The 19,758-nt window shown below is 38.2% G+C and overlaps 1 long non-coding RNA gene across 1 annotated transcript in view; it reads right to left on the reverse strand.

Annotated features, from left to right (window-relative positions):
* LOC104007997 (uncharacterized) overlaps nucleotides 1-19,534 on the reverse strand; it is a 159,805-nt gene extending 140,271 nt beyond the window's left edge. The window contains exons 1-5 of the long non-coding RNA XR_008537172.1: nucleotides 19,412-19,534; nucleotides 17,535-17,722; nucleotides 14,238-14,331; nucleotides 9,363-9,582; nucleotides 4,988-5,112 (exon numbers count right to left, since the gene is read on the reverse strand). This is a non-coding gene — a long non-coding RNA (uncharacterized LOC104007997). The remainder of the gene's footprint in view (nucleotides 1-4,987; nucleotides 5,113-9,362; nucleotides 9,583-14,237; nucleotides 14,332-17,534; nucleotides 17,723-19,411) is intronic.
* Nucleotides 19,535-19,758: the final 224 nt, after the last annotated feature.

The raw sequence follows: 19,758 nt of genomic DNA on the forward strand, positions 1-19,758 counted from the left end.
GAGGCACAAGAATCGCTTGAACCTGGGAGGTGGAGGTTGCAGTGAGCCAAGATCAGGCCACTGCACTCCAGTCAGGGTGACAGAGCAAGACTCCATATCTCCCCACCAAAAAAAAAAAAAAAAAAAAAAAAAAAAAAAAAAAAAATTATGCCCGGCTTTTAATTTGATGCTTATAACCTCTTGAGGAAATAAGAGCAATTTACATCAGCTTTATATATGCAGATAAAGAAGTACATCGGAAGAAACTGAAATTGGCTCAAGGTCATACAAGCAGGATGTCACTTAGCCTAAGTTAAAATCTTAAGCCTCATGTTTAGCAGTCTAGAACCCACCTATCACTCTTCTTTGCCCCGATTTTCTCTCTTGCTGGATCATATATGTATGTAGAAGTTGGTCTGGGCTCTTGGGACTCAGACAGACCATGTAGTGCTTAATTCAAATTTTCATGGTAGCCATGGTAGGTGACAGACATTTCAGGACCCCTTTATAAGAAATAAAATGTTCCAAAGACCATAATCTGGAGTTTATTTAAGTTCTTAGAACTTACATGCCTTGGTCTTTGTGACAGCAAGAAATAAGGGGTTAAAGATGGAGCAGGAGGGAGGATAATTGACATGTGGGCTTATTGGTCTTTCCCCAGGCCATCTGGGAGCTTAAATAGCCAACAGTTAATTAAAAATAAACTGACACTTTACTTTAAGGATAGTTTTAATAACCATTTATAAATGTTACATTAAAAATTCATACACTGTTATCAACTCCTGCTAAGGATTCACAGCACAATGAAGGTGTTATGAATGTTTTATAGGTACTGGGGAGAAGGCTTTTTTTTTTTTTTGTAGAGATATTTTCAGAAGACTATTTGTCTTTTCTGGGCCACATCATAAGTACTTAAGACAACAGCGGCTTATGGAGTGAAAACAGCTCCCAAATTTCAGGTTGTGATCTTGCCCTCTCACGTGTTACTGGCCATAGTTCTTGCCTTAAGCATAGTGTGTTCCTCGCAGAGTGTTTGTTCCAAGTAGTAGATGAAATAGAGAAGATAAATAGGGCAGCATAAAATGGTATAAGTGAATCCACTACCTAAAAAGATTTTGCATGATGCTGATAAATATAATAAGCAGAAACTTAAAGTAGGATGTAAGAGTTAACTAGGTAGTTGTTATAGCTGGTGACCCATGCATTCTGCTAAACAACAGTATCTGTTCTGCTTTTGGACATCTGTGGCACCATGAAGCACTAGATTCTTATCTGCCCTGTTTTTCACATCCTGTGAACTTGTGAACTATCACAATTTGCCATAGACATATTTTTTGACCGTAGGTTTGGGTACACATGGGTTCTATCAGCAAATGGCAACTGAACAGAATTTCAGCTCAGAGTTAAGAACAAGTCTCTTCCTCCAGCTGCTGCCTTTTTTCTTCCAGGCAGGAACCATGAAGCTGTATATATTGCAAAGATTGCAAAAGAGAACTTAAAATTGACTGCTTCACAGTTGACAATTGGAAAGGAAATTTCCTTGTTCAAGAACCAAGAATTATAAGCTGTACCTTTTAACAGCTTAGGGTCTGTGACTTTGAACAAATGCACGCTTGTATTGTAAAGCCCTGGACAATCGCCTCCAGTGATGGCCCAGCTTCCAAGGTAAAGCAAAAGGAACAGAAATATAAGTCAGTGGTACTTTTGCTTTTATTTATCTATTTTCCTTATAGTTCTATAAGTACAGATCAGTATTGTTTGAACTTCTACACTCATTGATAAGAAGCTTCTGGACTGTGGAATGAATCTAGCTCTTGATGTCATTCGGAATGATTAAAATGTCAGTAGGAACCTATGATGACAGAAACGTAACGCAAGCTTTATTAGTAATAACCTAATAGGACTTAATATGAGAAATGCTTTTAGATGAGCATCAGTTTATATTTTAGGCACCATTGGTTTCTCAGTGTCTTTCTCACATATTTCATTGAGACTCATTATGTCCCTCCCTTTGTAATCATTCTATTGTCTGAATGGAGTTTGTATGTGTTACGTCTATTTCTATTTATTTATTTAGATGGAGTCTTGCTCTGTTGCCCAGGCCAGAGTGCAGTGGCACGATCTCTGCTCACTGCAACCTCCGCCTCCTGGGTTCAAGCGATTCTCCTGCCTCAGCCTCCCGAGTAGCTGGGACTACAGGCATCCACCACCATGCCTGGCTAATTTTTGTATTTTTAGTAGAGGCCAGGTTTAACCATGTTGGCCAGACTGGTCTTGAACTCCTGACCTCAAATAATCCACCCACCTTGGCCTCCCAAAATGCTGGGATTACAGGTGTGAGCCACCGTGTCTGGCCTATTTTTTTTAATTAATCATGGCCTAGAAATAAAATATCACAATTATTATCGCATATTATAGGACCTGTATGCATCTGTGCATCTTGATTTTTCTATAATTATTTTGTTTTTGGAGTTCTAAAACAAGCATTACTAATCTTTTGAAATTTCAAAATTATATCAAAGTTGATTAAATCAAAGTCTTACACTTTAACTTCCTCCAGTAGAGACAGAAAGACTCAGACGAAGAGAGAGCAAAATGGATAGAAAGGAAACCAGTATGAGAGCAACAGTGAGAGAGACAGAGAAAATAATGACACAAGAACAAGAGAGAGAACAAGGGAATGTGTAGGGAGGAGAGAAGGCATAGGGAAGAGACAAAGTGAGGGAGAGAAGAAGAAAAGGAGATGCAAGGAAATGTTACATTTCTGGAGCCAGTTAAAATAATGCATAGTTATCATAGGGTCTCTATTAAAAGTTATTATAAGCTCAGCTCTGGAAGCCATTAGGTGGGTGTCTTAACAGTTGAAAGAGTCCAGGACTTCAACTTATTGTGCTGATACTACCACAGCCCCCACTTTCCTGCTTCAGTTTCCTCCTTTATAATATTGGGAAAAGTATAAAACCTTCCAAAAAAAATAAGATAATAGCTTATTCCTACTATATTAGGAATTGCTGTGAGAATTCCTATTGCTGTGAGAATCCAAAGAGATAATGAATATAATTTAATGTAGTACTTTCCAACCATATATCTTCATACAAAAGATATCGCCATCCTTCTAAAGATACATTTTGGGGGCAACAAAATTGTATGTGGTAAAACAAAAACAATGAACAATAGACAGCCGGATTCTTCCTTCACAGTGAATTCATTCTCTTCCCTTTTCCCACCTTCCTTCTGAGGTTTTTGCCTATAAACCTGGTTTTCCCATTGCCATCCATGGGCTGCCACTTTGTTCTTTACAAATCTATATCTGGAAGGCCAACTTCACTAACATGTGCACAAGAGGGATTACTGCTGCTCTGGCTTCAAAAAGTTTGTTTTGTTTGTTTCATCCTTTCATTCAAACGGGCTGGATCAGACTCCCACTGCTCCTCAGTCTTATCAGCTACTATGTCTGTCATGGATTTTCAGCAATACAGAGAAAAAAAAAAGCACTTACTGTTGACTGCATTCTTACTATCCTCATCACATATACAGACAGATTGTCTTTCTAGTGAACTGTCTAAGCTCCTTCCCACTTGTACTTTCTCACATTTTGACCTATGGAAGTATACCATATGGCTGCATCTCTCTGTGCATTTGAAGATAATAATTAGCCTTTAGCATTCAGAGTGTTAAATCTTTATAATTCATTACCCTTTATATAAATGGAAAGATTACTGTACTTGGGTTGGGGATGGAAGCCTGGAATTTTTCTTGTTCCTGCCAGTAACTGGCTGCTATCTGTGTGGCACCGGGGTAATCACTTGCTACAGTTTCCTCTGTTTTCCATATATGAAGTTAAAAGAGGAACTCAGTGGTGGCAAATGGTAGCTACCTCCAAGGCTACAAAAGCCAAACTAATATTAGAATTGTATATATTCACTAACTCTATAGAGCTCCAGCCTGAGAATTTAAGAAGTATTGATGGAAGAAGTAGTCTTTGATCTAGATCTTGAAGGTTAAGAGTCAGGTAGGTGAAGATGGATGTACGGCATTCCAGAAGAGTTCTAGAAATATGTTAGAGCAGCAAACTCATTCATTTATTCACCTATCCAACATCTACTAATTGAATGTCTAGTCTGTGACAGTCACTGCTCTAGGAGCTAAGAATAGCAGGGAACAGCACAGACAAAAGTAATCTTTCTCTCATGGAGCTTGCATTCTAGATAGGACAGAACTAGCAATTGCACTTATCTGGATCAGAAAATGCAATAAAGGCAACAATGATAATTGTGTTGAATTATACTGGAGTTCAACAATGAAGAGCCTTTACTTCCAGCCTAAGTTTGTGTTTCATGGTAACTGCTATGGTTGTAATGCCCCCTCTAAAACTCCTGTTGAAATTTAATTTCCATTGTAACAGTGTTGAGAATCCAGACCTATAAGAGGTGCTTAGGTCCATGAATGGATTAATGCTGTTACTTCAGGAGTGGGTTATTGATAAAAAAGGAGGAATTTGGCCCAATTTCCTCTCTTTTTCTATCATATGATGTACTTCCACCATGTTACAATGCAGCAAGAAGGCCTTCACTAGATGGACTTCCTGAATCTTGGACTTCCCGGCCTCCAGAACCATGATTTAAATCAATTCCTTTGCTTTGTACAGTGTCCAGACTATGGTATTCTGCTACAGCAGCAGAAAATGGACTAAGACAGTAATACATTAGTGCTTACTCTCAAAACTTGCTAATGGTCATGGAGAATGATAGAGACTTTTCGGGAAGAACAGGCCTCATGGTGATACAACCTTGACAGTGATTACAGACAATACAGCTATAAAAGTGGGAGGGGAAAAGAAAGTGTTGCATTCATAATGAAAAGAACTTGGACTTTGAAATCGATCCATACATACTAGTCATAAGACGTCGTTATTTAATCTCTCTGAGTGTTGATTTCTTTATTTATAAAATAAAGCCCACTTTATATTCTTATTGTAAGGATTAATTTAAAGAATCAATTTACTCACCTAACACAGTGTCCAGTACTTAGTAGCGCAGTAGATGGTAATAAACTATTTTAGTTTCACTCTCTTCCAAGTGGGTGACAACTTGGCTGAGAACTAGCCAGAGGAGAGAAACTTGACAGGTGTTGCTGAAGAAGCAAATGAACAAAAAATTATACTGAGAAACAAGAGTTCTCCTCCCCAAGCAGAAAAGTCTTGGGGGTTATACATTGCTTTGCTGGAGGGAAGACATTAGGAAAAAAGTCATTTGCTGAAATATGAAAAACAAAAAGATTTGGGCTGGGCGTGTTGGCTTATGCCTGTAATCCCATCAGTTTGGAAGGCTGAGGCAGGTGGATCAGGAGGTTAGGAGTTCGAGACCAGCCTGGCCAACATGGTGAAACCCCATCTCTACTAAAAATACAAAAATTAGCGGGATGCAGAGCGGGCACCTGTAATCCCAGCTACTCGGGAGGCTGAGGCAGGAGAATTGCTTGAACCAGGGAGGTGGAGGTTGCAGTGAGCCAAGATCATGCCACTGCACTCGAGCCTGGGTGACAGAGCAAGACTCCATCTCAAAAAAAAAAAGAAAAAAGAAAAAAAAGAAAAATTGTATCACACTATGTCTGGTTAAATGTTTCCATTGTGAGTTATGAAAATCACATTCTATTTATAAATAGCAGTGTTCATGAACATGATTCCATCCACAGTAAAAACCTTTGACATATAGGACACATTGTAGAGTCTTTCTTACAAATTAAAATACAAAGAACTAAAGAATAGATTCAAAGCCCAGACCATGGCCATTCAATGAGAGTGGTGAGCCCAAGAATGTAAATTTTCTAATTTTGATTTCAAAATTCCTTCTACTAGATCTATCCTTATTTTTATTGAAAAGTGCTGTCCAATGAAAAATAAAAGTCCTTAATCCTATTTCATTAAAACATACTCTTTGGTGGAAAAGATATATCATCAAAAAGAAGCTACAGATAATGGGTTCATAGATGCAATGAGCTGGAAAATTTCAAAAGTCTAGTTTCATATTCTAGCTGTGAGTTTTACTAGTTGTATAAAATAAATAGGAATCTCATGTATTTGCATTTGTAGATACGATAATCTTTGAAATTATTTAGCTTTATGCCTGGCTAGTTAAGTATCTATAAAGCAAAGGTATAAATAACTGTGTGGAAATTTTATCCAATGAGCTATGCAATGCATTACTCCTCTCCAACTGCCAAAGCCAGACAGCCAGCATTGGCTTGGCCAAACCAATGCTAAATAGCTCATTTTTTTCATGACAGCTTGATCAATTTCTGGAAAGTACTGATGGTCTTTTTACATTGAGTTAAAATGTGCTAGTGGTCATTGTTCTTTGGAAAATAGACTCCAGATTCTAATTCTACATACAATGTCTTCTTCACATTTCAGTTCTTAATATGTCTGAAATATGCATTATAACCTACCTAAGCCTCCTTTTCTCAAGCTTAACATTCCAGTGTTCCTCAGATAGTTTACATATTATATTAGAACACAATTTTGAAACTGTTATCCAGCTCTGTGGCTCATGATTAGTACAATGAACTCTTCCACAAACTGAGTTTTTAAGAAATCTGTTTAATTCCAGCCAATTTCATGTGCCAGTAGCAACATAAACAGTTTACTTGTAGACACGTTTCTTCACTTCTTAAATATGACCTACTTCTTCATATTCTAACCTCTGTACTTTCTTCTCTTCCTTCCCCCATCCCCCCTTAATCGTAGGTACCCTGAGCGTCTTCAGGTTACACTTTTTTTCCTTAAGCCATTTTGTGCATGCAGTTGTAAGGACTTACTGTGTGTAACTTCATTAGTTGGCCCTTTAACTTTCAAACATTTCATCCTTTCAGAGTTGTATCAATGGGTGCAAAGGTCATATCTCTAATTTTTATCCTTGCTGCAAGTTTGAGTTTGAATCAGCCTTTGCCACTCAAGAGCCTTCTCAATTGTACTCTTTACTGGTTGGTATTGAGAAGTAACTTTCTTTTCTAACTCTTACAGTCCCTGGATTGATTAATTCTCTCTATTCCCTTACATTTCAATTTACAAGCTGGCTAATACATTTCTGAGATCACCTCTTTATTAGTGCATTGCCAGACAGAACCAGAAGGACTAAATTCCCTTTCATGCCATTTCTTCTACAGCCACAAGTTCACAAGCTATGTAATTTTCTTCCCAACTTACCATAGATAATTTTTTTTTTTACCAATTTTGCTGTTTCTCTGCAAAATAGAAAATATGATCTTCCCAACTTCTGATCAGTTTGTTTACCACCTGTCAGCCAATCATTAATGGGATGGCACATATATGAGGGACTTTTTGCAGCAGCCCAGTTTCTAAGTGTCCCACTACATCAGTCAGGGTAGGGAAGGCTTCAGTAGTAAACAATATAAAACTCTCAGTTAGTTAAGACAAATAACAATGTTTACTCGTGTTCTGTGCCCAGCTCACATCAGCTGAGGGCTCAGCTCCGGGTCATCCTCACTCTGAGATCCAGCTTAATGGAAGGACTGCCACCTGGATTTTTGCCAGGCATGTGACAGGGCTCTAAAAGCTTCTGGTTAGAAGTTATATAAGTCACTTGCCACCCAATTCCATTGTCCAAACCAAGTCAGATGAACACAGCCAACTTCAGTGTTGGGTAGCAGCCAAACAAGCATAGTGTAAATCTATGGAAAATAGATTCTAGAGAGGCAAGAAAGGAAGAATAGCAATCAAGAGAGTTTTTTGTTATGGAAGCCAAGGGGTAAAAATGTTTTATAGGGAGGAATGTTATTGACAACATGTTAGTGAGAAGTAAGATGAGAACATATAGAGACTTACACTATAAAAATACTTATAGTATTACTCATTCCAATTAGTAATATTTGGGATTACTCTAAAAACTCTAAAACATTGAGATGCAGAGATGTGATCTCACCCTGACTAAGACAAGTGCAATTTTTCTTAAATTGCTCCAAAGTTTGCCTATATCAAAGATGAATTCTCCTACAAACTCAGAACTCCAATGTGTAAAATTCTCTCTCAGTTTTCAAATAAAATAGGGTCCTACTGACACATCAGCAGGGAATCACACATTTTATATTTGGAGCTTCTCACTTCCTCCTGAACTACGTAAGAAATTCTGGAGGCAACACAGCCCCAAAGGAGGTCTAGCTTCATTACCAGAAGTCAGCTAGGGCTGGTTACTATCATTACCATAGTTTTGTAAGAATAAAGAAAATCAGCTCCACCTATGATGTCAATCACCTGCTGATCCAGGTGCCTCGGTAGGTTCTCGGGCCTTTAAGGAAAGCTCATTCCACTCTCTGAGTGCAAAAACTAGCCATAGATATCCCTTGCTTGAGTTCTTAGACTTGTCCACCTTGGTATTTGCTTCTTGCATTCTCAAATGTGGCTATGCCTCAGAAAGCTGGACCTCTCAATAACAGTAAGCTGTATTTGCTTAATGTTGTTGTCTCTCACAAACTAAGGACTATTGTCTCCTTTTTCCCAGTGGTCCACACCTCCAAGATTTTAGCAATATTGCTTTTCCAAGTCTTGAAATCCAGAGTCTAATTTCATCACCTTTTTGAGATAATGGGACTCCACACACACCTGTCTTGGGGCTATTTACACACTTCTAAGATCTTCTATGTGAGGGGGAATGGGAGAATGCTGTTTTCATTAACTCAAAATGAATTTATTCTCCTAAATGTGACCATGTTGACTTTCAGTCACAGCTCTCTCCTGGATAAATCAAAACAAAACAAAAACAAATCAATGAACAAGCAAAACCTACATAAGCCTGCTCTCCTGCAGAGCCTCCCCCCAACTATTCAATGATTCTCTATTAGTGACCATTATATATTTTGTAATTAATGTTTTCAAAATGCAATAATTTTAGTAAAGGAAAAACATGAGTTTAAATGTCAAGATGCACCTGGCAATCAATGCTTGTTGAATGAATGAATGAATACTATGTATCCACTATTTTATGCTGTTTATAGTTCTAAACGATGTCATCAATGTACCAATAATGTGGAAAATTACTTGAATTACTTGAGAGCATTACAGCAGCTGCCACATCAGCAATTATTTTGCCAGTTGTTCAGAGGTTGTGAAAATTAACACAAGCTGGAAGAAACACTGACAATATATCTGGGAGCCATTTTTTTTTTTTTTTTGCCTGTAATAAAGGTGATTTCTTTAGATAAAACACCATCTGCAAGATCATAGAGAATGAAAGGCACAGTGAACAGAGATCCGCATCAAACAAATTCTAAGAACATAAAGCTCCATAGAAGAACTCACTTAACACCATGAGCAACTAAACAGACTGTGGCTAAGCTCTGATATCACATAGGCAATATGATTTGCTTACCTTTGAGGTTGGAGCACATAAATGCTAAGGTGGTTTAAAAGAAAACTCTTAAGGAGGTGCTGCCTGTGCCAATGAGTCGGTGTTCTCAGTGAATTCATCAGAATCAAACAGGTGGTGAGAATCTACCGTGGTTCAGGCACTGAGCTAGGTCCTAGTCACAAAGAAGTGAACAGACATGCCTCTGCCCTCTTGAAACTCACAGCCCTGTTTTTAGTACATACTTCATAAGGATTTCATTGAGAAAAGCAAGAGAAAGAGAAAGAAAAGCCAGAATTATTTTGAATAGTCTGTAAAGACTGTACTCTTAACTCCAAAAGTTGAGGTCAGATGTTTCAACATATTTATCAACACCCAACTCATTTCCCTCATTCATGTCCTTCCTTTCCCCTTGCACAGGGGCAAACAAACCTCCACACACTCACTTTTTGGCCTGTGTAGTCCCCTTTTTCCTCGTCCCTTCCTAAATTTGTTAGTCTGAGCTAACTCACCCATGTCTCCCCTGCAGCACTTTTAATCTATTCTCCATAACTCTGAGGTAAGGGTCATTTATATATATTTTTCAAACAACAACAACAACAATATTTCAGAGAAAATGAAAACCAGCACTTAGTGGTCAAAAAAACCCATTAGGGCAAATTCAGAGTTCTGTCTCCCTCCACTGTTCAGCCTGGGGAGCAGCAAGCCACTTCCCGACTCAGGTGCACCCTGAGACCCAGCTGTATTGACTTACACCTGAATGCCTCTTCAAATAGGGGCAAAACGTCGAAGAGTGTGTCAGTGGGAGAATCAAACACTGCTGCTGAGACTGTCACTCTGCTACCCCTAACACTGCTGTTACTGATGCAAAATTCAATTCCAGAATGTTGACAAGTTGTATTATAAGTTCACAAATACCCTAAGCCTTTAACCTAACCCTTCCCTGTGGTCACGATCTCAGAATTCATCTAAGGGGATGAATGGCCAAGTGATGGGGAGGAAGGCTCAAGGCTGGTAAGCAGAAGCACAGGGCCATGGTGCAGATGCTGACATTTTCTTATTGCGGGACTTACCTGCTTTTCGAGGAAGTCACATACACTGTCTAGATCTCTGTCTTCATCAGCAAAAGGAGAAGATAATGTGTAAATAAGAATATGAAATGAATGGAATGATAAAGTTTTGAAATTGGAAGTGACTTTAAATTTGATTTGCTCTAACTTCCTCACCATCCTTGAAGCAAACTAAAGCAAAGGAGTTCTCAAACCTGCAACTTAGTAGAATCACCTGGGAACGTTTTTAAAGTGTCAATGCCTAAGCCCAGCTTACAGCAATTTCTTATTTAAATAGTCTGGGTTAAGGCTCAATATTAGTACTTTTTAAAAGCTCTCTGTGGGATTCTAATATGAAACCAAATTTAAAACAATACCTATGTGGGCACACACACACAGGCCTATAGAGAAGAAAATGCTGCCCAATATCCATGGAAGGACCTGCTGGAGGACAGAATCAGGATATAAATGCCTATCTTATATATTCTAATACAGTGCTGTTTCTGTAACCTCAATGGGGAAATCACCCACTCTACTCCCTCCAGCTGGGTGCAATTTTTCTCTTTATGATGCCACCAGAATACTTATCGCCTCTTATAAAAGTGATTGATTTACATCCATTACATAGATTTTATAAGACTAGAAACTTCGTAAGAATAGAGACCACAGTGTCATTTCTGTATATTCTGTAGTGTCAGTCACTGTGCTAAAGTGCTCTGCACAAAGGAATGTAAGCTGAATGCTATGAGTCATCCACTGGCACCTCACTTCCCATTCCCTACCTCCTTTATCCCAAGCCTTCATTTTCCAGGACTAATCCATCCAAATTCCTTTTCTTTTCTCATTGCTTCAATTATTCAGGTTCTCTGTCACATCTCTGCTGAATATTGCTCTTTTATTTTCTTTCTCTTATTCAAAGCACTCTAACCCTTTCAACATACCTTCACATGACCAGCTACAATACGTAAAATAATTAGTGACTCTTCAGTATCTTGGGATTAGTTTCACTCTTCACATACTATTCTTGGGATTATGATTAAGGGGCCACGAATGAATAAGCTGTTTCCTCTAAGGATGAAACGAAATTCCCTTGGGTCAGTCCCAAAGCTGTTGTATATTTGAACATTTGCTTGTATTCCATCCTCCAATTATGCTTTGCTCTTTGTTACGGATATTTCCTACCTTGATGGAGGCCACTACAACACTAGCTCGCTCTCTCTCTTTCTCAGACACATCTACACATATCTCCATCTTGCAATGCACTGATTTTAAATATTTTCATTCTTATTTATCCAGTGCCATCTTCTGTTTTTTATTAATATGACTCTTGTCTATATTTCTAGGGGCAAGTACAATTCTAGCTCTTTGTCTTTTACAAAGTCTCTCTGACCGCCTAGCCACTGTTTTTTTTTTTTTAACTTTTATTTTAAGTTCAAGGATACAAGTGCAGATTTGTTACATAGATCTACTTGTGTCAGGGAGGTTGGTTATACGGATTATTTCATTACCCAGGTATTAAACCTAGTACTCATTAGTTATTGTTCCTGATTCTCTCCCTCCTACCTCACCAGCATCTGTTATTTTTTGACTTTTTTATAATAGCCATTCTGATTTCTGTGAGATGGTAACTCATTGTTGTTTGATTTGCATTTCTCTAATGATCAGTGATGTTTGCATTTCTCTAATGATCAGTGATGTCGAGCTTTTTTTAAATATGATTGCTGGCTGCAATATGTCTTCTTTTGAAAAGTGTCTGTTCATGTCCTTTGCCTGCTTTTAAATAGGTTTTTTTCTTGTAAATTTGTATAAGTTCCTTATAGAGGCTGGGGAACAAAGAAGACAGTAATGTAAATCCCTTAGTATAGGGTCTGGAACTAAAGTTCTTAGTAAATGGTAGATGTTATTACCACTAAATAGAACACTCCTGGCTCTGCTCTGCTCTTTACTTTCTGTGTGATCTTGAGTAGAGCACCCACTATCCCTACACCTACAGGCTCCACACTAGATGGATTTGGACAATCAGCAGTCCTTATGTGATGGTAGCCTCCCAGTGGAACCTTTTCAAATGCATGAGAGAGGGATTTGTTGTTGTTGTTGTTGTTTGTTTGTTTTGTTTTGTTTTAATGTGGAGAGGCATTTCTGATTGCCTTAATGACAGGAGTGCCTTTGGCCTTGAGTAGGGGAAAGGCAAAGAGGCAACATATTAAGCCCTTTCTAGCCCTGTACAACTCTTGCCCAAAAACAAAAGCACTCTCATTATGAAATACTGTACTAAATATTTCTAAGGTCCTTTCAAGGTTTAAAATATCGCAGTACTAATATTAGACTTTTTGCTGAGATGTGACTGCCTGCCAAAGGGTTTTTTTATTTATTTATTTTTTCGAGATGGAGTCTCACTCTGCCACCCAGGCTGGAGTGTAGTGGCATGATCTCGGCTCAGTGCAACCTCCGCCTCCCAGGTTCAAGTAATTCTCCTGCCTCAGCCTCCGAAGTAGCTGGGATTACAGGCACCCGCCACCATGCCTGGCTAATTTTTGTATTTTTAGTAGAGACAGGGTTTCACTATGTTGGCCAGGCTGCTCTTGAACTCCTGACATCAAGTGATCTGCCTGCCTCAGCCTCCCAAAGTACTGGGATTATAGGCATGAGTCACCACGCCCAGCCTGACAAGGTTTTAACCTTTATCACTTATTAAAAATTTAGCTCAGCAATACTCATCAACTACCCAGTACTTAAAACACAGGGTTATGTATTTATAATTAATATAGATTAGATATTATTTTCTGTGCAGTTTGGAAGACAAGTCAATTTGGAGCCTCACACAGCTGCTCAATAATGCAAACGATGCCTATTTAAATTAGCATATTACAGTGCTTTAAAAGTGTGGGAAGCAGCTTGGCAGAGTTGGAAAAACACCGTCTGGAAGCAGAGAAACCCATTTTTTAATACTGGATCTGTCAATTATTAGCTCTGTGAATTGGGCATATATTTACTTTTGTGGCCCCCTTTTTCTTCAATTAGGGAAGGAGGCAAACAAGTCTGCTTCAAAGGCTGCTGTAAGAATTAGAGTGACTCTGTTTAGAAAGATTGGCATATTGGTGGCTCAATAAATGGCATTCATAATCATTTTTATTATTCTTTTCGTCATGAGGAAGATATTTATTGGTTCCTCCTACTGTACTAAAAGAGGAAATGCAATTTTGGATCTGGGCCTTGGAAGATAATTAAGTTTTGGTCCAGTGGATAAGTGGGCAAGTTTATGGTCACAGAATGCAATGGTCTTAATCTACGTTTTTGTTCTTTCCACAAATATGTATTGAGTTGCAATTACATACCAAGTACTGTTATAGGTCCTAAAGATAAAATGCAGATGGTATCTGCACTCATATAGCTAGCACCCTGGAGGGTATTGCACTGTGTCTGTTCAAGAAATAGTAACCACAAGGCCGGGTGCGTGGCTCATGCCTGTAATGCCAGCACTTTGGGAAGCCGAGGCGGGCGGATCACGAGGTCAGGAGTTAGAGACTAGCTTGGCCAACATGGCAAAACCCCGTCTCTACTAAAAATACAAAAATTAGCCGGGCGTGGTGGCAGGTGCCTGTAATCCCAGCTACTCGGGAGGCTGAGGCAGGAGAATCGCTTGAACCTGGGAGGCAGAGGCTGCAGTGAACCAAAATCATGCCATTGCACTCCAGCCTGGGTGACGAGCAAGACTCCATCTCAAAAAAAAAAAAAAAAAAAAAAAAAAAAAAAAAAAAAAAAGAAAAGAAAAAGAAAGAAGGAGTAACCACATGCTGCATATTCTGCATTTTCAAAACTTGTTTTTACAACCGGGCACAGTAGCTCATACCTGTAGTTCCAGTAGTTTGGGAGACTGAGGCAGGAAGATCACTTGAGTCCAGAAGTTCAAGACCAGCCTGGGCAACATAGTAAGACCTCCATCTCTAAAAAAAAAAAATACAAAAGTTGGCTAAGTATGGTGGTGTGTGCCAGTAGTCTCTGCTATTCAGGAGACTAGGGTGGGAGGATCGCTTGAGCCCAGGAGGTCAAATCTACAGTGAGCCAAGATCAGTCTATTGCACTCCAGCCTGGGCAGCAGAGTGAGACCCTATTTCAAAAAAAAAACAAACAAACTTGTTTTTACAATTTTCAGGAATGCAATTGAGAAGAGCATCACACTGGACCTATAGCAATATTTCTACTTATCAGCTATATTGCTTATACAAAGAAATCATAAATCTTTCAAGTTTATTTTATCTAGGGGTTGCACCTTTTCTAACATAGTACACACACACACACGCACACACAGTTACCTCTGTGAGTCAATAGCATGAATATTAATGGGCATATTATTTACTCAGGCTAGCCTTAATTTTTCTCATAATTCAGTTTGATTTGTAAAGATCCTTGGTCTATTACTTTGAAATATGATTTGGCAGTAAAAATGTTTAGAGAAGGTAAGACTTTGCTTGGTCTTACAAACAAATTTGTCCTGGGCAGCTCTTTTTAAAAAAAAAAAAAACTTTATCACCTCTGAATTGATAACAAATATTATTGAGAGATATTTACATGCCTATTACTCTTATTTCAAGGCTTTCTTTGACTTATACTTACTGATCATTGTTTTGAACTCACAACTTGCAATATTACGTTTCTCTTCCTGAAAAAGTGGGAAATGATTTTAAGTAATTTTTAAATCTATGGCTAGAACAAGCTGATCTTATTTTCAATTTAAGGATATCAAGACATATTGAAGCAATATTAAATGTTTGAATTACCCCAATTAAATCTGCCATGTATCTCTGCCCCAGAATACCAGTGACCTTTGGCTGACACCTCAAAAATAGTTAAACATATCAATTTACATTATCCAAATAAGCTTTGGGTATCCATTACATCACATGTACTATAGTAGATACTGATGAATAAGATATTAAATTATGGCTCATGCCTCAAGGAGCTTATAGTCTAATAGAGAAAATAGTCATAAACATGTCAACAGGCTATTATAACAAGTAGATATTAGAAGTATATCACAGAGGAGGGAATGATTATCTGGTTGGGCAAATGTCTGGGAAAAAATTGTAGGACCCAGGCAGACGATTTATTACAATGGAGTTGATACTAGTTAAACAAAATTCCCTCTACTTGGGGTTGAGAAAGAAACAGAGAACATTATCAACAACTGTAATAGGTCAGAGTTCTTGAACTTCCTTTTCCACTTCACTCTTCTTCCTGGAGTGACTGGCAGAGAGTTAATAAAGTATTACTTAACAGAACTTATGAGAGCACCTGCACTTTGAAAACAATGAGAGTTACCTAAAATAATAAATGCCTACAAACACACATTGAATTCTACCTCTGAGGAGCCAGCAATGGAAACCCTATCCTTAGGCTAAATTGTCACTCCCCCACCACCATCTGGTAAGGTGACGATCAAAGTCAGTTTTCTTGCCATGTCCACTCACAAGCCTTGCTCGGCTAAACCCAGTTCATGAAAGGACATTACTGAAAAACATAATGACATCATTGGTGTTGATAGTAGCACTCCATTACATTTTGGAATGTCCCATATTCTAATATTTAACTTGAACCAATGCCTTGCTTATTGGTTTATATGCTCTATCTTTTGTAACTGAGAGTGCTAAAGTATAGAGATAGTAAATAAGTAAATTTAGGCCATACAGCTAAAAGGGAAGTAATAAAAGCATGGTTTATATTCATTTGACTTAAGTGTTTTGTTTTGTTTTTAGGAAACTTTGTGAAGCTTATCTGTCTAAATATCGAACTGCCAAAACAGTATTCTAAATATCAATTGTGACTTAGGGCTATCATGATTTCTGGGCTAAAATTTACCTTTCTTCTCAAGCTATTGTTGTGCAAAGGATGATATCAAAACTATGTTCAGAAAAATCCTGTCTATCAGTCTAATAAACCCACTAGAATTGTATAATGTTATAATTAAAAATAATCATCCTCAAAGTTATATAACTCACTTCACCGACTACATCATGTGTTTTTAAGGTTAACATTCAACACATTCTTGGAGTCTTACTCAAGGTTATGTGAGATTGCCACCTAAGTAGCTATGAAGTTGCTGCTTTCTCACCCACACAAGAAAGCATATTGGAATTCACGTGAATGACAAAACAATGTATAAACTCTCATCTAAGCAATAGTAAAATGTAAATGTTTACAAACTTTTGTACCTCAATTATTATTGTTAGGACAATAATTGTAATACTCCTCACAACAGACCAAGACTCACCAGGTGCAACAATACTGCCATTTAGAAGATTGATTTATTCATTTATCACATGATATTTGTGTTTTTCTGCTTTGTTATGAAGTCATGTTTAAAATGGATCTTCAAATATTAACACAGTAACTTAATCCTTTGTTCCAATCTCTTTTGAAATTCATTTTTAAAAACTTATAGTAATTATTATAACAAAATGACTAGATAACATTGTTATGGTGTTTCATAATTTACCAAGTATTTTCTCACCCATTACACTTGATTTCCAATAATCCTGTGATATGTTCAGCAATTCCCATTTCACAGATAAAGAAGCTCAGATTTATAAAAGAGATGTAGGGAATATGAAAAACTGTGTTTACGGACAATATGATTATTCTAAGGTTAGTGTGCCTGTAAAATAAAGAGTTAGAAATGCTCAAATCCAGAGAGAATTACCTCAGCCACCAAATAAGGAAGAGTAGCATTAACCTGATATTCCTCATTCTGATTGGTTTGTTCTGCATCGATACAGTTAATTAATATACAACTCCAAATTAGCTTTTGCAGGCAGGGAAATGTCAGCGGGTTTCTTCTTGTCCTCAGGACATTAAATCATTATTACACATAATAGTTCCTAATTCACAGGTGGAAATATTAGCTCCCCAATGCATAAAAAATCATTTTGAGTCTGAAGGTCAACAGTTACATATCGGATTGTTTTGGTTTCCTGCTGGTCATTTTATAATAGTGTTTAATGGTTACCATAATATATTTCTTCCAAAGTGAATTATGATCTGGACCTCATCTCTTCATCATTAATTTAAAGATGACATAGCTAGGAGACCAGATTTCCAGCTGCATTTTCCTAACAGAGGAAAGGAAGCACGGAGAGGTTAAGTGACTCACCAAAGATCACACAGAAAAATTTGACTGCTTGGTGAAGCTTCCATATTGGTACGAGCTTGGGAAGAAGTTGATCAATCTATTTCTTCTTGCTTATCTAAGTTTTTTCCTCTCTGCCCTTATAATTCTTCACCCCATGACATTCAAGGGGACGGTGGCAAATGCATGGCTTTACCAGCAGCAAATACACTCTGTAAATAAGACTGCAATTACTGACGGAGAAGACTGAGACTCACTATTGCAGTGTCTTATCTGCTGGGTAGGCAATTCATTAAAACAGATATCTAGTGTTTTAATCACTCTGCCAAACCACCATCTGTTTCTATCCCAGCCTCCTCCCAACCCTAAACATCCCCCTATACCTCCTGCCACAGTCCCAATCAGGCTTTGGTATAGGAATAGACAGCTTGTGAGTGGAAAGTCGGAGGCCTGTGCAATAATTCATCTTTTGGGCATGACAGAACAAGCTGTTAGATGCTGTGAATATGCATAGCAGGTCTTGCTGGGCAAAATCCTGGATCGGAGAAGAGGATGGCTCCCACTTGGTGGAAACAAATCCTTCCTCTTATCTCTCCATCCCCCACTCAAAATAGTCACCAATCCTTTGAAAGTCTGAGAAATATTTCAGAGGCCAAGAACAAGCCTACTGAATGAAGGGATCTGGATTCCAATACTTAGTAGAGGAATTAAGATCAAAGGTGTCAGCTTACTATTAATAGTATGACTATTATTTCATAAGTTTCCACTATGAGATGGGACCATGCCATGTACTTATATACACTAACTCATTTCTTCCTAAAATAACCTTGCTAGGTAGTTCTATCCCCATTTTACAGATGAGTAAACTAAGAAAGACTCAGACTGCTTAAGTAGGATATTAATTCATGGTCATAGCTATTGTGTGGTAGAGACTGGATAATAACTCTGATTTTTTGACAAGTCCTGCATCCTTAATAACTATATTACCCACCCACCTTCATAATGCCACAGAAATCTTAGCAACGAGCTGTCTTAAATGACAATTTTGTGCTGTGACTTGCAATATATATTGCTGTCATTGCAATACATATTTTTTACTTTATGCTGTTTTTAAAATGATCTCTTCTATAAAATAACAAATAAAGGAAACTAAGGCTCAGAAATTTACTTTGTTTCAGTGATGAGAATCATTGGTTCCTCAGCCCAAAGCCTTTTCTAAGCAATGTTTACCCATGAATGCTTATCCCATACCTTGATATTTTAAATTAGATATTACAAATATTTTCTAATTGATATCAAGACTCATCACTTCCTTAACCTGCATCACTTCCTTAACCTGCAGAGGAATGGAGTATCATTCACGGCAAGCAAAGTGCAAGAGCCATCTCATAACTAGCTTGCATTCTGGATTCATCGTGGGCATATTGGTAGGACAAGCAGGACCAGGAACATAATTTTCAGTGCTCATTGCAAAATAAAAATGTGGGGTCCCTTGTTTCAGAATTATAAAGAATTTCAAGATATTGGCAGTGGATCATTAAACCCAGCATGAGGCCCTTTGGAGAGTGGGATCTCACCCAACAGTGCGAAGTGCAGGCCCATGAAGCCAGCCCTCACTGTACACCTATCACAGTCCATGCCTCCAGAAAAGGCCTTATTTTCCCCACCCTATTCTTCTCATAGAACCTGGAGTGGAAAGAATGCTGAACTGGGAGAGACTGTAGCCTGGGGTCTTGGTTTACAGTGTGCGGTCAACTGGCTCTGTGACTTTAAGTTTACCATTTAATCTCTGGTGCTAGGAGTCCTCAAAAACTCTTAAGACTGGACTAGGTGATCAGTCTCTAAATTCTGTCCAAAGTGCCCAGCCTACAACTTTTAGTCCACCCAGTTCACTCTCTTACTTTACTTAACTTCATTTATCTTTTTCAATTTCCCCTTCTGCCAGTGCAACTCTAAAACTAATCAGGCTCAGCAACACCTGCGCCACAATCAACCGGTGTTACTCTCCCCAGCCTCATCAGCGTGCTGAGAAAACACACCTCACACTTCAATTATGAGGTCGTTGTTGCGCATGCTCAATTGTCTCTGACTCAGATGCCTACCCCAGGGCATTAGAGACAGCTATTTTAAGACTGGTAAAAAGGAAAAGAAAGAATCCTGCTTAGTCTATCAACTCATGTTAGTGAGGGAAATAGCAGGAAATTTTTTTCCAAAGGGACAAGTTTGTTAAAATTATGTATTTCTTGCA

The sequence above is a fragment of the Pan troglodytes genome, chromosome 11, assembly GCF_028858775.2.
Source record: "Pan troglodytes isolate AG18354 chromosome 11, NHGRI_mPanTro3-v2.0_pri, whole genome shotgun sequence".
Lineage (NCBI taxonomy): Eukaryota > Metazoa > Chordata > Mammalia > Primates > Hominidae > Pan > Pan troglodytes.